This window comes from Hylobates moloch, unplaced genomic scaffold (genome assembly GCF_009828535.3).
Source record: "Hylobates moloch isolate HMO894 unplaced genomic scaffold, HMol_V3 SCAFFOLD_15, whole genome shotgun sequence".
Taxonomy (NCBI): domain Eukaryota; kingdom Metazoa; phylum Chordata; class Mammalia; order Primates; family Hylobatidae; genus Hylobates; species Hylobates moloch.
In genome coordinates this window covers 59,424,235-59,437,757 of record NW_026652290.1, presented here as the reverse complement: position 1 = coordinate 59,437,757, position 13,523 = coordinate 59,424,235, and the positions used below count along the sequence as shown (strand labels likewise).

The following is a 13,523-nucleotide window of genomic DNA, read 5'->3' as shown; positions in this document are numbered from 1 at the left end:
TGGGAGCATAATGATAGCTCTGCTTCTGCTTTTTAAGAAGTCAGCCAAGAAAGGTTGGGAGAAATCTAATTACATTGTCAAAAAGCAATTTTTCATACTAGTCCAAGGGACTAACAACATTTAGGAAGAACCTGGCTTGCCACGGAATGTAGAGGATGTGGGTGAGTGTTAATGACAGTGGGTGTCATGGCCGGGAGCGGTGACTCACTCCTGTAATCCCAGCACTTTGGGAGGTCGAGGAAGGCAGATCATTTGAGGTCAAGAGTTCAAGACCAGCCTGGCCAACATAGTGAAACACTGTCTCTACTAAAAATACAAACATTAGCCTGGCGTGCTTGTGTGTGTCTGTAATCATAGCAACTTGGGAGGCTGAGGCATGAGAATCACTTGAATCCAAGAAGCAGAGGTTGCAGTGAGCTGAGATCCCGCCACTGCACTCCAGCCTGGGTGACAGAGTAAGACTCTGTCTCAAAAACAAAAAAAAAACAACAAAAAAAAACCAGTAGATGTCAAAGGTACATCTTCATATCCCATAGGACACTTTTTTAAATTTTGCCAGGTCAAAGGGAGATTATTCTTATTCTGACTTTAACCCACACTGATTCTAATATATTGAGTTGTGTCATTTTCCTTTAAGGAAGTACAAAGTTTCAATGAAACAGCTGAATTGATAGGAGTTCCAAGAATTGCAACAAATAGAATAAAAAGAACAATGAAATCATTCACAAAAGAGGCCATTCACAGACAGCTTGGTACCACTATAGTAAAAAAAAAAGTAAAGAACAAACTGAAGTGAAAGGAAAGTATAGCTCAGGATTCTGGATTTTAAAAGTTTTATCCAGCAGTCGTTAGCTCTCCTGGCTAGTGTGATGCCTGTGATGGCGTTTCGCTGTTGGAACAGCAAGCACTGTCTTAATTGAGGCTTGGCTCCGGGTGCTGTTTTGGTGTGGGGCCAAGTAGCTTTGGGCAGTGTTTTGCACCTCTGAGAGTGAAATGACTCCCGTGGAGTCGGTCCTAATCTGAGTGCAAACAATCTTGTCTGTTAAAAAAAATAGTTTTGAGGCCAGATGTGGGGGCTCACTCCTATAATCCCAGCACTTTGGGAGGCTGAGGCGGGCAGATCACTTGAGGTCAGGAGTTCGAGACTAGCATGGCCAACATGGTGAAACCCTGTCTCTACTAAAAATACAAAACATTAGCTGGGCCTGATGGCACGCACCTGTAGTCCCAGATACTCAGGAGGCTGAGGTGGGAGGATCGCTTGAACCCAGGAGGTGGAGGTTGCAGTAAGCCAAAATTGCACCACTGTACTCCAGCCTGGGTGACACAGCAAGACCCTGTTTCAAAAAAAAAGAGTAGGGCCGGGCGCGGTGGCTCACTCACGCTTGTAATCCCAGCACTTTGGGAGGCCGAGGCGGGCGGATCACGAGGTCAGGAGATCGAGACCACGGTGAAACCCCATCTCTACTAAAAATACAAAAAATTAGCCGGGCGTAGTGGCGGGCGCCTGTAGTCCCAGCTACTCGGAAAGGCTGAGGCAGAAGAATGGCGTGAACCCGGGAGGCAGAGCTTGCAGTGAGCCGAGATTGAGCCACTGCACTCCAGCCTGGGCGACAGAGCAAGACTCCGTCTCAAAAAAAAAAAAAGTTTTGGGTTCAGTTTAATTTCTTTCGAAAAGATTTTTTTTTTTTTAGAGATAGGGTCTTGCTATGTTACCCAGGTTTGTCTTGACTCCTGAGCTCAAGAAGTCCTTGTGCCTCAGCCTCTCAAAGTCCTGGGATTACAGGTGTGAGCCACCATGCCCAGCCAAGTTTAATTTTTTGTTTGTTTGTTTTTGCTTTTGTTTTGTTTTGTTTTGTTTTTTGAGACAGGGTCCCACTCTGTTGGCCAGGCTGGAGTGCAGTGGCACGATCACAGTTCACTGCAGCCTCGACCTCCCAGGCCCAAGCAATTCACCCACCTCAGCCTCCGAAGTTAGCTGGGACTACAGGCGTGCACCACCATGCCTGGCTAATATTTTGATTTTTCCGTAGAAATGGAGTTTCACTATGTTGTTCAGGCTGGTCTGGAACTCCCGGCCTCAAGCCATCCTCCCACCTCAGCCTCCCAAAATCTTGAGATTATAGGGGTGAGCCACTGTGCCCAGCTAAGTTTCATTTCTGACCTATAAACGTTATCATTATAGGTCCTTCTGCTTAAGAGATACAACGGAAGTGTACCTATTCATTCATTCCACAAATATTGCGTGCCAGGCCCCACACTGAGCTGAGTACTGTTCTAGGCACATGATATGTAACAGCAAGTAAAACATTCCTATCCTCACCAAGATGATATTCAAGTGAAGGTGACAGACGAGAAACATAATGCATAAGGAAATCAGGTAATGTGTGAGAAGGTGGTGAGTGCTATAGTGAAATAAGATCAAGGTTAGGTGGATCTGGCTTGTGTGGAGAAGCAAGTTGCAATCTTAAGGGTAAGATTTGTTGAGAATTAATTTTAAGCAAACGGTGCAAATGTTTAGGGGAAGAACAATCCAGGAAGTGGTAACGGCTGCACAGAGTCCCAAGAAAGCAGTATAGTGGCTTATTCCAGAAACAGCAAGGAGGCCAAAGTACTGCATAGTGGGCCAGGTGGGAAGGTCAAGGAGATTGGGTAGGGCCTGGGGCTGTTGAAGGATTTCAGTTTCCACTGTTTCCTTGCTTCCTCTGAATAAAGGACTTTTGAGCAGAGAGGAACTCAATTTGGCTTTCATTTTAAAGGGTCTCTGTGGGCCAGGAGCAGTGGCTCATGCCTGTAATTCCAGCACTTTGGGAGACTGAGGTGGGTGGATTACCTGAGGTCAGGAGATCGAGACCAGCCAGGCCAACATGGTGAAACCCCATCTGTACTGAAAATACAAAAAGTAGCTGGATGTGGTGGCGGCGCCTGTAATCCCAGCTACTTGGGCAGCTAAGGCAAGAGAAAGGAGAATCGCTTGAACCCAGGAGGCGTAGGTTGCAGTGAGCTGAGATCATGCCATTGCACTCCAGAGCAAGACGATGTCTTTTTTTTTTTTTTTTTGGGAGACGGAGTCTCGCTCTGTCACCCAGGCTGGAGTGCAGTGGCACGATCTTGGCTCACTGCAAGCTCTGCCTCTCGGGTTCACGCCATTCTCCTGCCTCAGCATCTCCGAGTAGCTGGGACTACAGGTACCTGCCACCACGCCTGGCTAATTTTTTGTATTTTTAGTAGAGACAGGGTTTCATGGTGGTCTCGATCTCCTGACCTCGTGATCCGCCCGCCTCGGCATCCCAAAGTGCTGGGATTACAAGCATGAGCCACCGCACCCAGCCGACAATGTCTTAAAAAAAAAAAAAAAAAAAAAAAAAGGTGGGGGTGGGCCAGGCGCTGTGGCTCATGCCTGTAATCCCAACACTTTGAGAGGCCGAGGCAGGCGGATCACAAAGTCAGGAGATCAAGACCATCCTGGCTAACATGGTGAAACTCCATCTGTACTAATAATACAAAAAAAAAAAAAACAAAATTAGCTGGGCATGGTGGCAGGCGCCTGTAGTCCCAGCTACTCGGGAGGCTGAGGCAGGAGAATGGGGTTGAACCCGGGAGGTGGAGGTTGCAGTGAGCCGAAATTGTGCCACTGCACTCCAGCCTGGGCGACAGAGCGAGACTCTGTCTCAACAACAACAACAACAACAAAAGCCGGGGGGGTGGTCTCTGTGGCCTCCCTGTTGAGAATAGACTGAAGGGGACAAGACAGAAACAAGGAGACCAGGTGGGACAGGTTGGGAGCCTGCTGTAATGATTCCAGGCAAGAGCTGGGAGTGGTTCAAACCAGAGTGTAGAGTGGCAGGGGTATAAAAGGATCACATTCTGGATGAGTTCTGCAAACAGAACCAACAGAATTTACAGAGGGATGGGATGCGGGCTGGGAGAGAAAGAGAAGAGTCAAAGTGACTCCAAGGTTTGAAGCCTGAACAATTACAAAAAATGGAGTTGTCATCAGCTGTGGTGGGGAAGCTGCTGATGCAGCAGGCTTGAGGGTAGATCAGGAGTTCAGTTTTGGATACACTGCTTTGACATCCAAATGGGGCCATAAGTGGCCTTTGGATATGTGAATCTGGAGTTCAGGAGAGAGGTCTGAGCAGGAGACATAATTTGGGAGCTGTAAGTATGTAGATAGATAATAGTTATTCATTTTTTTCCATCCTTTTAACGTGAACATTTTTAAGCATACACAAATGTGCATACATTTAGTACATATACCTTCTACCTTCATTCAACAATTATTAACATTTTGCCATATTAGTTCTATATTTCTCTATCTTTTTAAAATAAAAATAGAGACAGGTTCTCACTTTGTTGCCCAGGCTAGTTTCAAACTCCTGGGCTCATGCAGTCCTCTCGCTTTGGCCTCCAAAAGTGCTGGTATTACAGGCATGAGCCACCACGCCCAGCCATATTTGCCTATTTGTACATGCTTTTATTTGTTTGTTTAACTGAGCCATTTCAGAGTAGGAAACATCTTGTTGCTTCACTCTTGAATACTCTGGCATTCCTGAAAGGAATGTAAAATCCCCCAAATCAATGAGATAAGGGAGGAAATGAATGCAGATAATGACCAGGGTCAAGGAAGGAGCCCTGGGGCACCCCAAGGGTAAGAGATCTGGGAGAAGGAGCAACCATTAAGGGAGGAGGAACCTGAGAAAGTAGGTGTAATGTAGGGCGGGCGGACATTTTCTTCTGATTGCTGATTTTTTTTTTTTTTTGAGACAGAGTTTCACTCTTATTGCCCAGGGTGGAGTGCAATGGCACGATCTCCGCTCACTGCAACCCCTGCTTCCCAGGTTCAAGTGATTCTTCTGCCTTGGCCTCCCCAGTAGCTGGGATTACCGGTGCACGCCACCACACCTAGCTAATTTTTGTATTTTTAGTAGAAACACGGTTTCACCAAGTTGGCTGGGCTGCCTTTGAACTCCTAACCTCAGGTGATCTACCCACCTCAGCTTCCCAAAGTGCTGGGATTACAGGTGTGAGCCACTGCACCCAGCTGATTGCTGAAATTTACCAAAATATAAAGAGGCAGATACAAAAGGCATGCATGCAAATTGTCCTTCTAATTTCAGAATTTCTTCTTCACACTTGTGGAACAAACTATTTTTTTCTTAGTCTTCTTAAGACTGGGGTAATTACTAAAGGAACCAAATAATTCCTTTTGATTGTTTGAAATGAGCACCCTAATACACCCAGGGGCAGAGACTCCATAAAGAATGAAGAGGTCAGCTGGGCATGGTGGCTCACGCCTGCAATCTCAGCACTTTGAGAGGGCAAGGTAGGCAGATCACTTGAGTCCAGGAGTTCAAGACCAGCCTGGGTAATGTGGTGAAACCCCATCTTTACAAAAAAATTTACTGGGCTTTGTTGCGCACCTGTAGTCCCAGCTACTTGGGAGGCTCTGGTGGGAGGATCACCTGAGCCTGGGAGGTAAAGGCTACAGTGAGCTGTGATCACCCCACCGCACTCCAGCCTGGGTGACAGCAGAGTGAGACCCTGTCTCAAAAAAAAAAAAAAAAAAAGAAGAAGATCTCAAGTCACAATATTGCTGTCTGAACTGGCAAAGATTCAGTTCAGTTTTCAGCACAAACTCAAAGCAAACCAATCAATCAAATTCAGAGGCTAATTTAGGAAATTAAGAAGCTGAATGACAATTTTGATTTTTTTTAACCACAGAGTTAACACTTTTTTAAAGGTGCTCCTCACATCAACCTACACAAAATAAACTGGTTAAAAACTAAAAGTATGACAGTCCAAAGAAGCAAGACATATTTAAATTTTTTTTAAAAACTAAAACTATTTTCTTTCCTCGTAAATATTATTCATAGCCTGTCCACAGCTGACATAAAATAGGGTATCTGTAGCTTCAGGGCAAACTCCTTTCTTGTACCTGGTCCTTGGGCATAACTACAAAAAGATGGATTGATTGATTATTGAGAGGGGGTCTTGCTTTGTCACCCAGTCTGGAGTGCACTGGCATGATCATGACTCATCACAGCCTCCAACTCCTAGGCTCAAAGGATGCTACCACCTCAGCTTCCTGAGTAGCTGGGACTACTACAGGCAAGAGCCACCACGCCCCGCTCAAAAGATTGATTTTTAGATAGGAGGTTGCTAAGCAGCCAAGCAAATTTCATTCATTTTGGGCTTCCTGAACCCTGGAACCCCTCCCTTTATGACTCAGAAAATAACAACCAACAAAATAAATCATATGTGGAACTAACATCCGACATGTATTTAACAATAAACAATAAAAGAGAAGTTGATGTTGGCTGTAGCTAGAAATCCAGAGATAAGGCCAGGCGCCGTGGCTCACACCTATAATCCCAGCCCTTTGGGAGGCTGAGGTGGGCAGATCGTCTGAGGTCAGGAGTTGGAGACCAGCCTGACCAACATGGCAAAACCTTGTCTTTACTAAAAATACAAAGATTAGCCGGGCGTGGTGGTGTACTCCTGTAGTCCCAGCTACTCGGGAGGCTGAGGCAGGAGAATCACTTGAACTCTGGAGGCGAAGGTTGCAGTGAGTCAAGATCTCACCACTGTACTTCAGCCTGGGCGACAGATCGAGACTCTGTATCAAAAAAAAAAAAAAAAAAAGAAAAAGAAAAAGAAAGAAAAGAAAAGAAATCCAGAGATAAAAGACACTGGACTGAAGACCAAGGAAATGCTTGGCTCTAGCATTATGAATTTTATCCTAAGAGAATCTAAGTCTGGCCACTCTTGGGAAGCTGAAGAGTAATTGCTAGTAACGAACTAATCACCTTGGGAAATGTCTCTAAGCCCCTTCCCAGAGCCAGCTCCTTTTCTCTTCATCTCCTGTTCTTTGCCCAGGAACCTCTTCTGTCTCATTTTTCAGCCATGCACCAAGTTCAGAAAAGAAACTACCATTTCCTAGACTTGTGTCTATATAGTTCAGAACAAAATGAAGTCCAGAACAGAATCAGCTCCATTCTGACCCCTAGGGAGGGATTTAAAGAAACAGAGGAAAAAAGGAAAAAAAAAAAAAAAAAAAAAAGTGGAGAAGAAAAGAGGAGGGGCAGAAAGGGAAGAAAATCGGGGGAAAGACTATGATGACTGTTTTTCCACTTAGTACACTGTCTACTAAGTGTAGAAGGACCAAAGAAAAAAAAAGAGTTCTATTTTTAAATGAGCTGCTTCCATATTCTAGGAGGGTTGCCAAGGGATGCAGAAAGGCACTGAAATGGGCTTTATAATGCAGCAGTAGGTTCCCTAGGCCTAATCTAGAAGCAGGAAGTTTAGAAAAGAAGAATAAAAGTACTTTGTGTAATAACCTCAGAGGTGATCTACACAATTGGACCAGGGAAATCTTTGCAGATTTGTTCCTTTGACGCAGACTTCCTTTTTCAGTTTAACATGAATTTAAACTGTTGTCACTAGGAATTCCTGCTAGTCTTGGGAGACTGGGTATGTTGAGTTTTGTCCAAGAGCTACCCACGGGCCACCAGGAATAGAGTTGCAGAAGAAAGCTGGGGGAAGTGGGCAGGCCTGTCCTGACTGTCACAATGGCAGAGGGGCCCCAAATCATGCGTTCAGCTAACACACAGAGTGTTTGTTACATGCGAGGTGCTGCTCCCAGGGCTTTATCTTTGTAACCTTGTGAAATAACTATTCCTCCAACCTTGTGAATAAGGAAACAGGTACAGAGAGGTGAAAGGATCTGTCCTAGGTCACTCAAGTGACAAATGGAAAAGCCGGGTTGAACCCAAGTAATCTGGACCTTAGACAGCAGGATTTTAACCACTTCGGAGGATGGGAATTGAAGGGTCCTTGCTCCTCCTTTCTGCTCTGCCTTGTACACCTCCTTTAATTTCTGGCCTATTAAAGTTCTCATTATAGGTTATTTTGCTTAAGAGACACAACCAAAGTGTGACTTTTCATTCAATTTGTTCATTCCAGAAATAGGCCCCATTCTTGCTTCCTTGGGTCCGAGAAATCACCCCCTGCCTCACTCCCATAGAATTATTTGCAAAAGTCAGCCTCAGAAGCAGATTGCTTGGGATTATTATTGTTTGAGGACTATCCTGGTAGTTGGGGGAAGGTGGATGGGAGGATGGGAGAAGCCAAGCCCCATGGGTAGAAGGTAGAGAATTGAAGAGGACAGGGAAAGTGATATTACTGTTAGTGGGGCTGAGGAGGGGTGGGAGGCAGGCTTGGAGGGGGTGCAGCCTTCTCAGCCCCACCTTTCCTCTGAGATGGCAGCACCCAAACAGGAGAAGACTTGGCCAGGGGGGTGGCTTATGGTACTGTTTTCATACCTCATTTATTGCCATGTTCTTGACCTCCTGCACAGTGCTTGGAGTTTATGCTGATTGAATGGTTGAATAAATGAATGAACTGACTTACTAACACATGATCTTTTACAAGTTGTTTTCCTCCCTGTTTTGGCTGCATAGTGAGTTTCCCTTGTTGCCGTTGCATGGAGACACTTCCCTTTTTCTCGAGTTCTTCCCCAGTAACAAAGCATCTAGAGTTGATGTGAAAATATCCATGTCTTGTAAAAGCCCACACGTCCATTTTGCAGGGCCAGGCGATCTGCTAACATTAATTGCATTCCACCTCCCTTGCTTCTTTCCTACCAACTTCACTAGCAGCTCCTGCCTCAGCATCACAATCCTTGTCACTGAATAACCTTTTTTTTTTTTTTTTTTTGAGACAGAGTCTTACTCTGTTGCCCAGGCTGGAGTGCAGTGGCGCAATCTCAGCTCACTGCAACCTCTGCCTCCCGGGTTCAAGTGATTCTCCTGCCTCAGCCTCCCGAGTAGCTGGGATTACAGGCATGTGCCACCACACCCGGCTAATTTTGTATTTTTAGTAGAGACGGGGTTTCTCCATGTTGGTCAGGCTGCTCTCGAACTCCTGACCTCAGGTGATCTGTCCGCCTAGGCCTCCCAAAGTGCTGGGATTACAGGCGTGAGCCACCGCGCCCGGCAATATATTTTAATAAAAGAAATTAAGCATTGTAATTAAAGTTGAAGCCTCCTTTGACTTTCAATCCCAATCCCATTACTCTCTCCTTAACCCTTCAACCACTCATAAATTGTGTATTTTTATACCTTCACATGAATATATTTATATCCATGAATTCATTGCATTTTTCCTGACTCCCAGTGGGACTGAGGACTTTCTCCTGTTTCCTCTTCTATGAATTTCCTTTTCATATTATTGGCCTATTTTTCTGTTGGATTTTTCCTTGCTTATTAATTTTAGGAGATATTTTATTTTATTTTATTTTATTTTATTTTATTATTTTTTTGAGATGGAGTCTTGCTCTGTCACCCTGGACGGAGTACAGTGGTGCAATCTTGGCTCACTGCAACTTCTACCTCCCGGGTTCAAGCAACTCTCCTGCCTTAGCCTCCCTAGTAGCTGGGATTACAGGCATGCATCACCATGCCCGGCTAATTTTTGTATTTTTAGTAGAGACGAGATTTCTCCATGCTGGTCAGGCTGCTCTTGAACTCCTGACCTCAGGTGATCCGCCTGCCTTGGCCTCCCGAAGTGCAGGGATTATAGGCGTGAGCCACGGCACCCAGCCTACAGATGATTTTTATATGTATTTTTATTTTTAAAATACATATAATTATAAAAATCCAAATTTAAATTAAAAATTGTTTTAAATACAGATAAAGATAACTTTAAATTATTTTTTGTTGAGATGGGGTGGGGAGGTTCTTGCTTTGTTGCCCAGTCGAGTCTTGAACTCCTGGCTTCAAGCAATCCTCCCACTGCAGCCTTTCAAGCAGCTAGGACTGTATAGGTGTGTGTAGATGAGGATCTTTAATCTGTGACTTTTTTCCTCAACATTACTTGAAAAACGTGACAGTCCTTGAAAATATTCTAGTTACTTTGCAAGGCCTAGGGATGAATATTAAGAATAGGTGCAAATAATTGCTTAAATTTAAATACCAGAAAGAGCCATTTGGGGCGTTTGGTATTTACCAATGCAAAGCTCTCTTTGCTTTGTTCTCATAAGACCCACCTTCAAGAGCAATGTACTTTTTGACAATGGCGAGGAGACAGAGGAAATGAGGTCACTAAATTAAAAAATTGGCCAGGCGCTGTGGCTCATGCCTATAATCCCAGCACTTTGGGAAGCCGAGGAGGGTGAATCACCTGAGGTCAGGAGTTCGAGACCAGCTTGGCCAACATGGTGAAACCCCGTCTCTACTAAAAATACAAAAATTAGCCAGGCGTAGTGGTGCGTGTCTGTAATCCCTGCTACTCCGGAGGCTGAGGCAGGAAAATCACTTGAACCCGGGAGGCGGAGATTGCAGTGAGCTGAGAAAGTGCCATTGCACTCCAGCCTGGGCGACAGAGTGAGACTGTGTCTCAAAGAAATAAAGAAAGAAACAAAAAAAATTCCATAGCTCCCACTACTCACACTGCTACAGTATACAGTATCTGATTTCAAACTTTTCCGACAGAGACCAAAATACACCATCATCCTTAACCGAAATAATTATTTTGAGTTAAGCTTGAATTTCTGAGAGTTTGCACCTAATATATGAAGCGGTGGAGAGCTGCTCAAAGTCTTTGAGGAAGTCTCACTCTAACTTCAGCTAGCTTGATCTGGCAGCCACAGGTGGGATATAAACAGATCTCAGACTTAATCAAAATGTTTGTTTGCTGTTTCTGCACGCCCCCTTCTGGCTGAGTAAGCGCTCATCGCTAAATGATGCCATTTTATTTCTTATTTATTTTTAATTTATTTTATTTATTTATTTATTTATTTTTGAGAGAGAGTCTCGCTCTTTTGCCCAGGCTGGAGTGCAGCGGCATGATCTCAGCTCACTGCAATGTCCACCTCCCAAGCCATTCTGTCACAGCCTCCCAAGTAGCTGGGATTACAGGTCCACGCCACCATGCCCCGCTAATTTTTGTATTTTTAGTAGAGACGGTGTTTCACCATGTTGGCCAGGTGGGTCTCCAACTCCTGACCTGAGGTGATCTGCCCACCTTGGCATCCCAAAGTGCTGGGATTACAGGAGTGAGCCACCACGCCCGGCCACCAAATGAGCCATTTTATTAACTGTAGTGGCTGACAAAGCCAGACATTGATGCAGAAATTGCTGTTGCCATGGGAAGGACAAGTTTATTGTGAAAAAAAAAGTCTCTTTCTCTAGTGATAAGTGAAGAAAAAAAAGGAAGAAGAAAAAGAAAGATAAAGGCTGGGCGTTGTGGCTCATGCCTGTAATCCCAGCACTTTGGGAGGCCAAGGCGGGTGGATCACCTGAGTTCAGGAGTTCGAGACCAGCCTGGACAACATGGTGAAACCCCGTCTCTACTAAAAATACAAAAATTAGCTGGGTGTGATAGTGGGTGCCTGTAATCCCAGCTGCTTGGGAGGCTGAGGCAGGAGAATCACTTGAACCTGGGAGATGGAGTTTGCAGTGAGCCGAGACACACCACTGCACTCCAGCCTGGGTGACAGAGCAAGACTCCGTCTCAGAAAAAAAAAAAAAAGAGTGTGGAAGTGCTTAACACAGAAAGATAAATCGTGAACTTTCATTAGATTATTTGTTGACATCTGGTGGTAGATAAACCAACAGCTCTTTCCAACTCCCCTGAAATTTTCCCATGGCTTAATTGACAGGGGAATGGGATATTTTGGTTGGATATTTCTATACAGTCATTTTAAAATCCTCTCTGAAAGTGTTTCTTCCCTTCGAAATCAGAGAAAAGACACATTTAGTGACGAGAATCAAAAGCTAGATAGCGGACACTTGGTGTTTGGAACTCTTCACCAAATCATTTCACTTCCTTTGTTCCCTCAGGGAGGAAGGCAACCACAGCCTCTGCATTTGCTCCCTGACTTGGTTTACAAGGTTAGTCAAATACCCTGTACCACAGAGTGGCTGGGTTAATGATTTATCTAAATGAGGTAAAAGCCATATGCTATTGCAACGCTGCGTTTCAGTCTATTTTTCCAAACTAGTTAGCTATTGCACACTAATGATGTAGCTTAATGCTGTGTCACTAGGCTGTTCTAGAACATTTGTGTATATTATGTTCACAGTGCTGAAAGAAGCAACTTTCCTTTTTAATAGTTACAGTCTTTCTGAAAGCCCTGGAAGAACAACAAAAAAAAGTGACCCTAAGAAACAAGATAGCATTCAGGTAATGTTTAAATCAGACTGTATCTCAGATCAAAGGGCACTTTTTTTTTTTTTTAATTGAGATAGAGTTTCCCTCTTGTTGCCCAGGCTGGAGTGCAATGGCACGATCTCGGCTCACTGCAACCTCTGTCTCCCGGGTTCAATCAATTCTCCTGCCTCAGCCTCCTGAGTAGCTGGGATTACAGGCATGCGCCACCACACCTGGCTAATTTGTTTTTGAGATGGAGTCTCCCTCTTGTTGCCCAGGCTGGAGTGCAACAGTGCAATCTTGGCTCACCGCAACCTCCGCCTCCCGGGTTCAAGCGGTTCTCCTGCCTCAGCCTCCAGAGTAGCTGGGATTACAGGCATGCACCACCAAGCCCGGCTAATTTTTGTATTTTTACTAGAGACGGGGTTTCTCCATGTTGGTGAGACTGGTCTCAAACTCCTGACCTCAGGTGATCTGCCTGCCTCGGCCTCCCCAAGTGCTGGGATTACAGGCGTGAGCCACCGCACCCGGCCCTAATTTTGTATTTTTAGTAGAGACAGGATTTCTCCGTGTTGGCCAGGCTGGTCTCAAACTCCTGACCTCAGGTGATCCGCCCGCCTCAGCCTCCCAAAATGCTGTGATTACAGGTGTGAGCCACCACTCTGGGCCAGAATACTATGTTTTGATATCTGGATTCTCAACTTTAAGTTTGTGAAGTTCACCTATGTCGTTTTATGCAGCTGTAGTTCGTTCATTCTCATTAATACATAGCATTCCATCATGTGTATATACCACAATTTATTCATTCTACCATTGATGGACATTTGGGCACCTTCCAGCTTTGGTTATTGTGGATACTGCTCTTAATATTCTTAAATGTGTGTTTTAGGCTGGGCGCGGTGGCTCATGCCTGTAATCCCAGCACTTTGGGAGGCCGAGGCAGGTGGATCACCTGAAGTCAGGAGTTAGAGACCAGCCTGGCCAATATGGTGAAACCCTGTTTCTACTAAAAATACAAAAAATTAGCCAGGGGTGGTGGTGGGCACCTGTAATCCCAGCTACTTGGGAGGCTGAGGCAGAATTGCTTGAACCCAGGAGGCAGAGGTTGCAATTAGCCAAGATCGTGCTATTGTGCTCCAGCTTGGGCAACAAGAGGGAAACTCCGTCTCAAAAAAAAAAAAGTGTCCTTTGATGACCATATATACTCATTTCTATTGGGTATGTACACCTGTGTAATATAAATAAAATTACATATACACACACACATATGTGTGTGTGTATGTGTGTGTGTGTGTGTGTGTGTGTGTAGTGTTACTAGATGTGTCCGACCATATATATGAGCATTCTTTTTCTAAATTTTTTTAATTATT

At 44.8% G+C, this 13,523-nt stretch overlaps 1 non-coding gene across 1 annotated transcript; it reads left to right on the top strand.

Annotated features, from left to right (window-relative positions):
• Nucleotides 1–837: 837 nt before the first annotated feature.
• LOC116484362 (small nucleolar RNA SNORA74) lies at nt 838–1,034 on the top strand. The gene has a single exon (XR_004252536.1). It is a non-coding gene; the product is annotated as a small nucleolar RNA SNORA74 (small nucleolar RNA).
• Nucleotides 1,035–13,523: the final 12,489 nt, after the last annotated feature.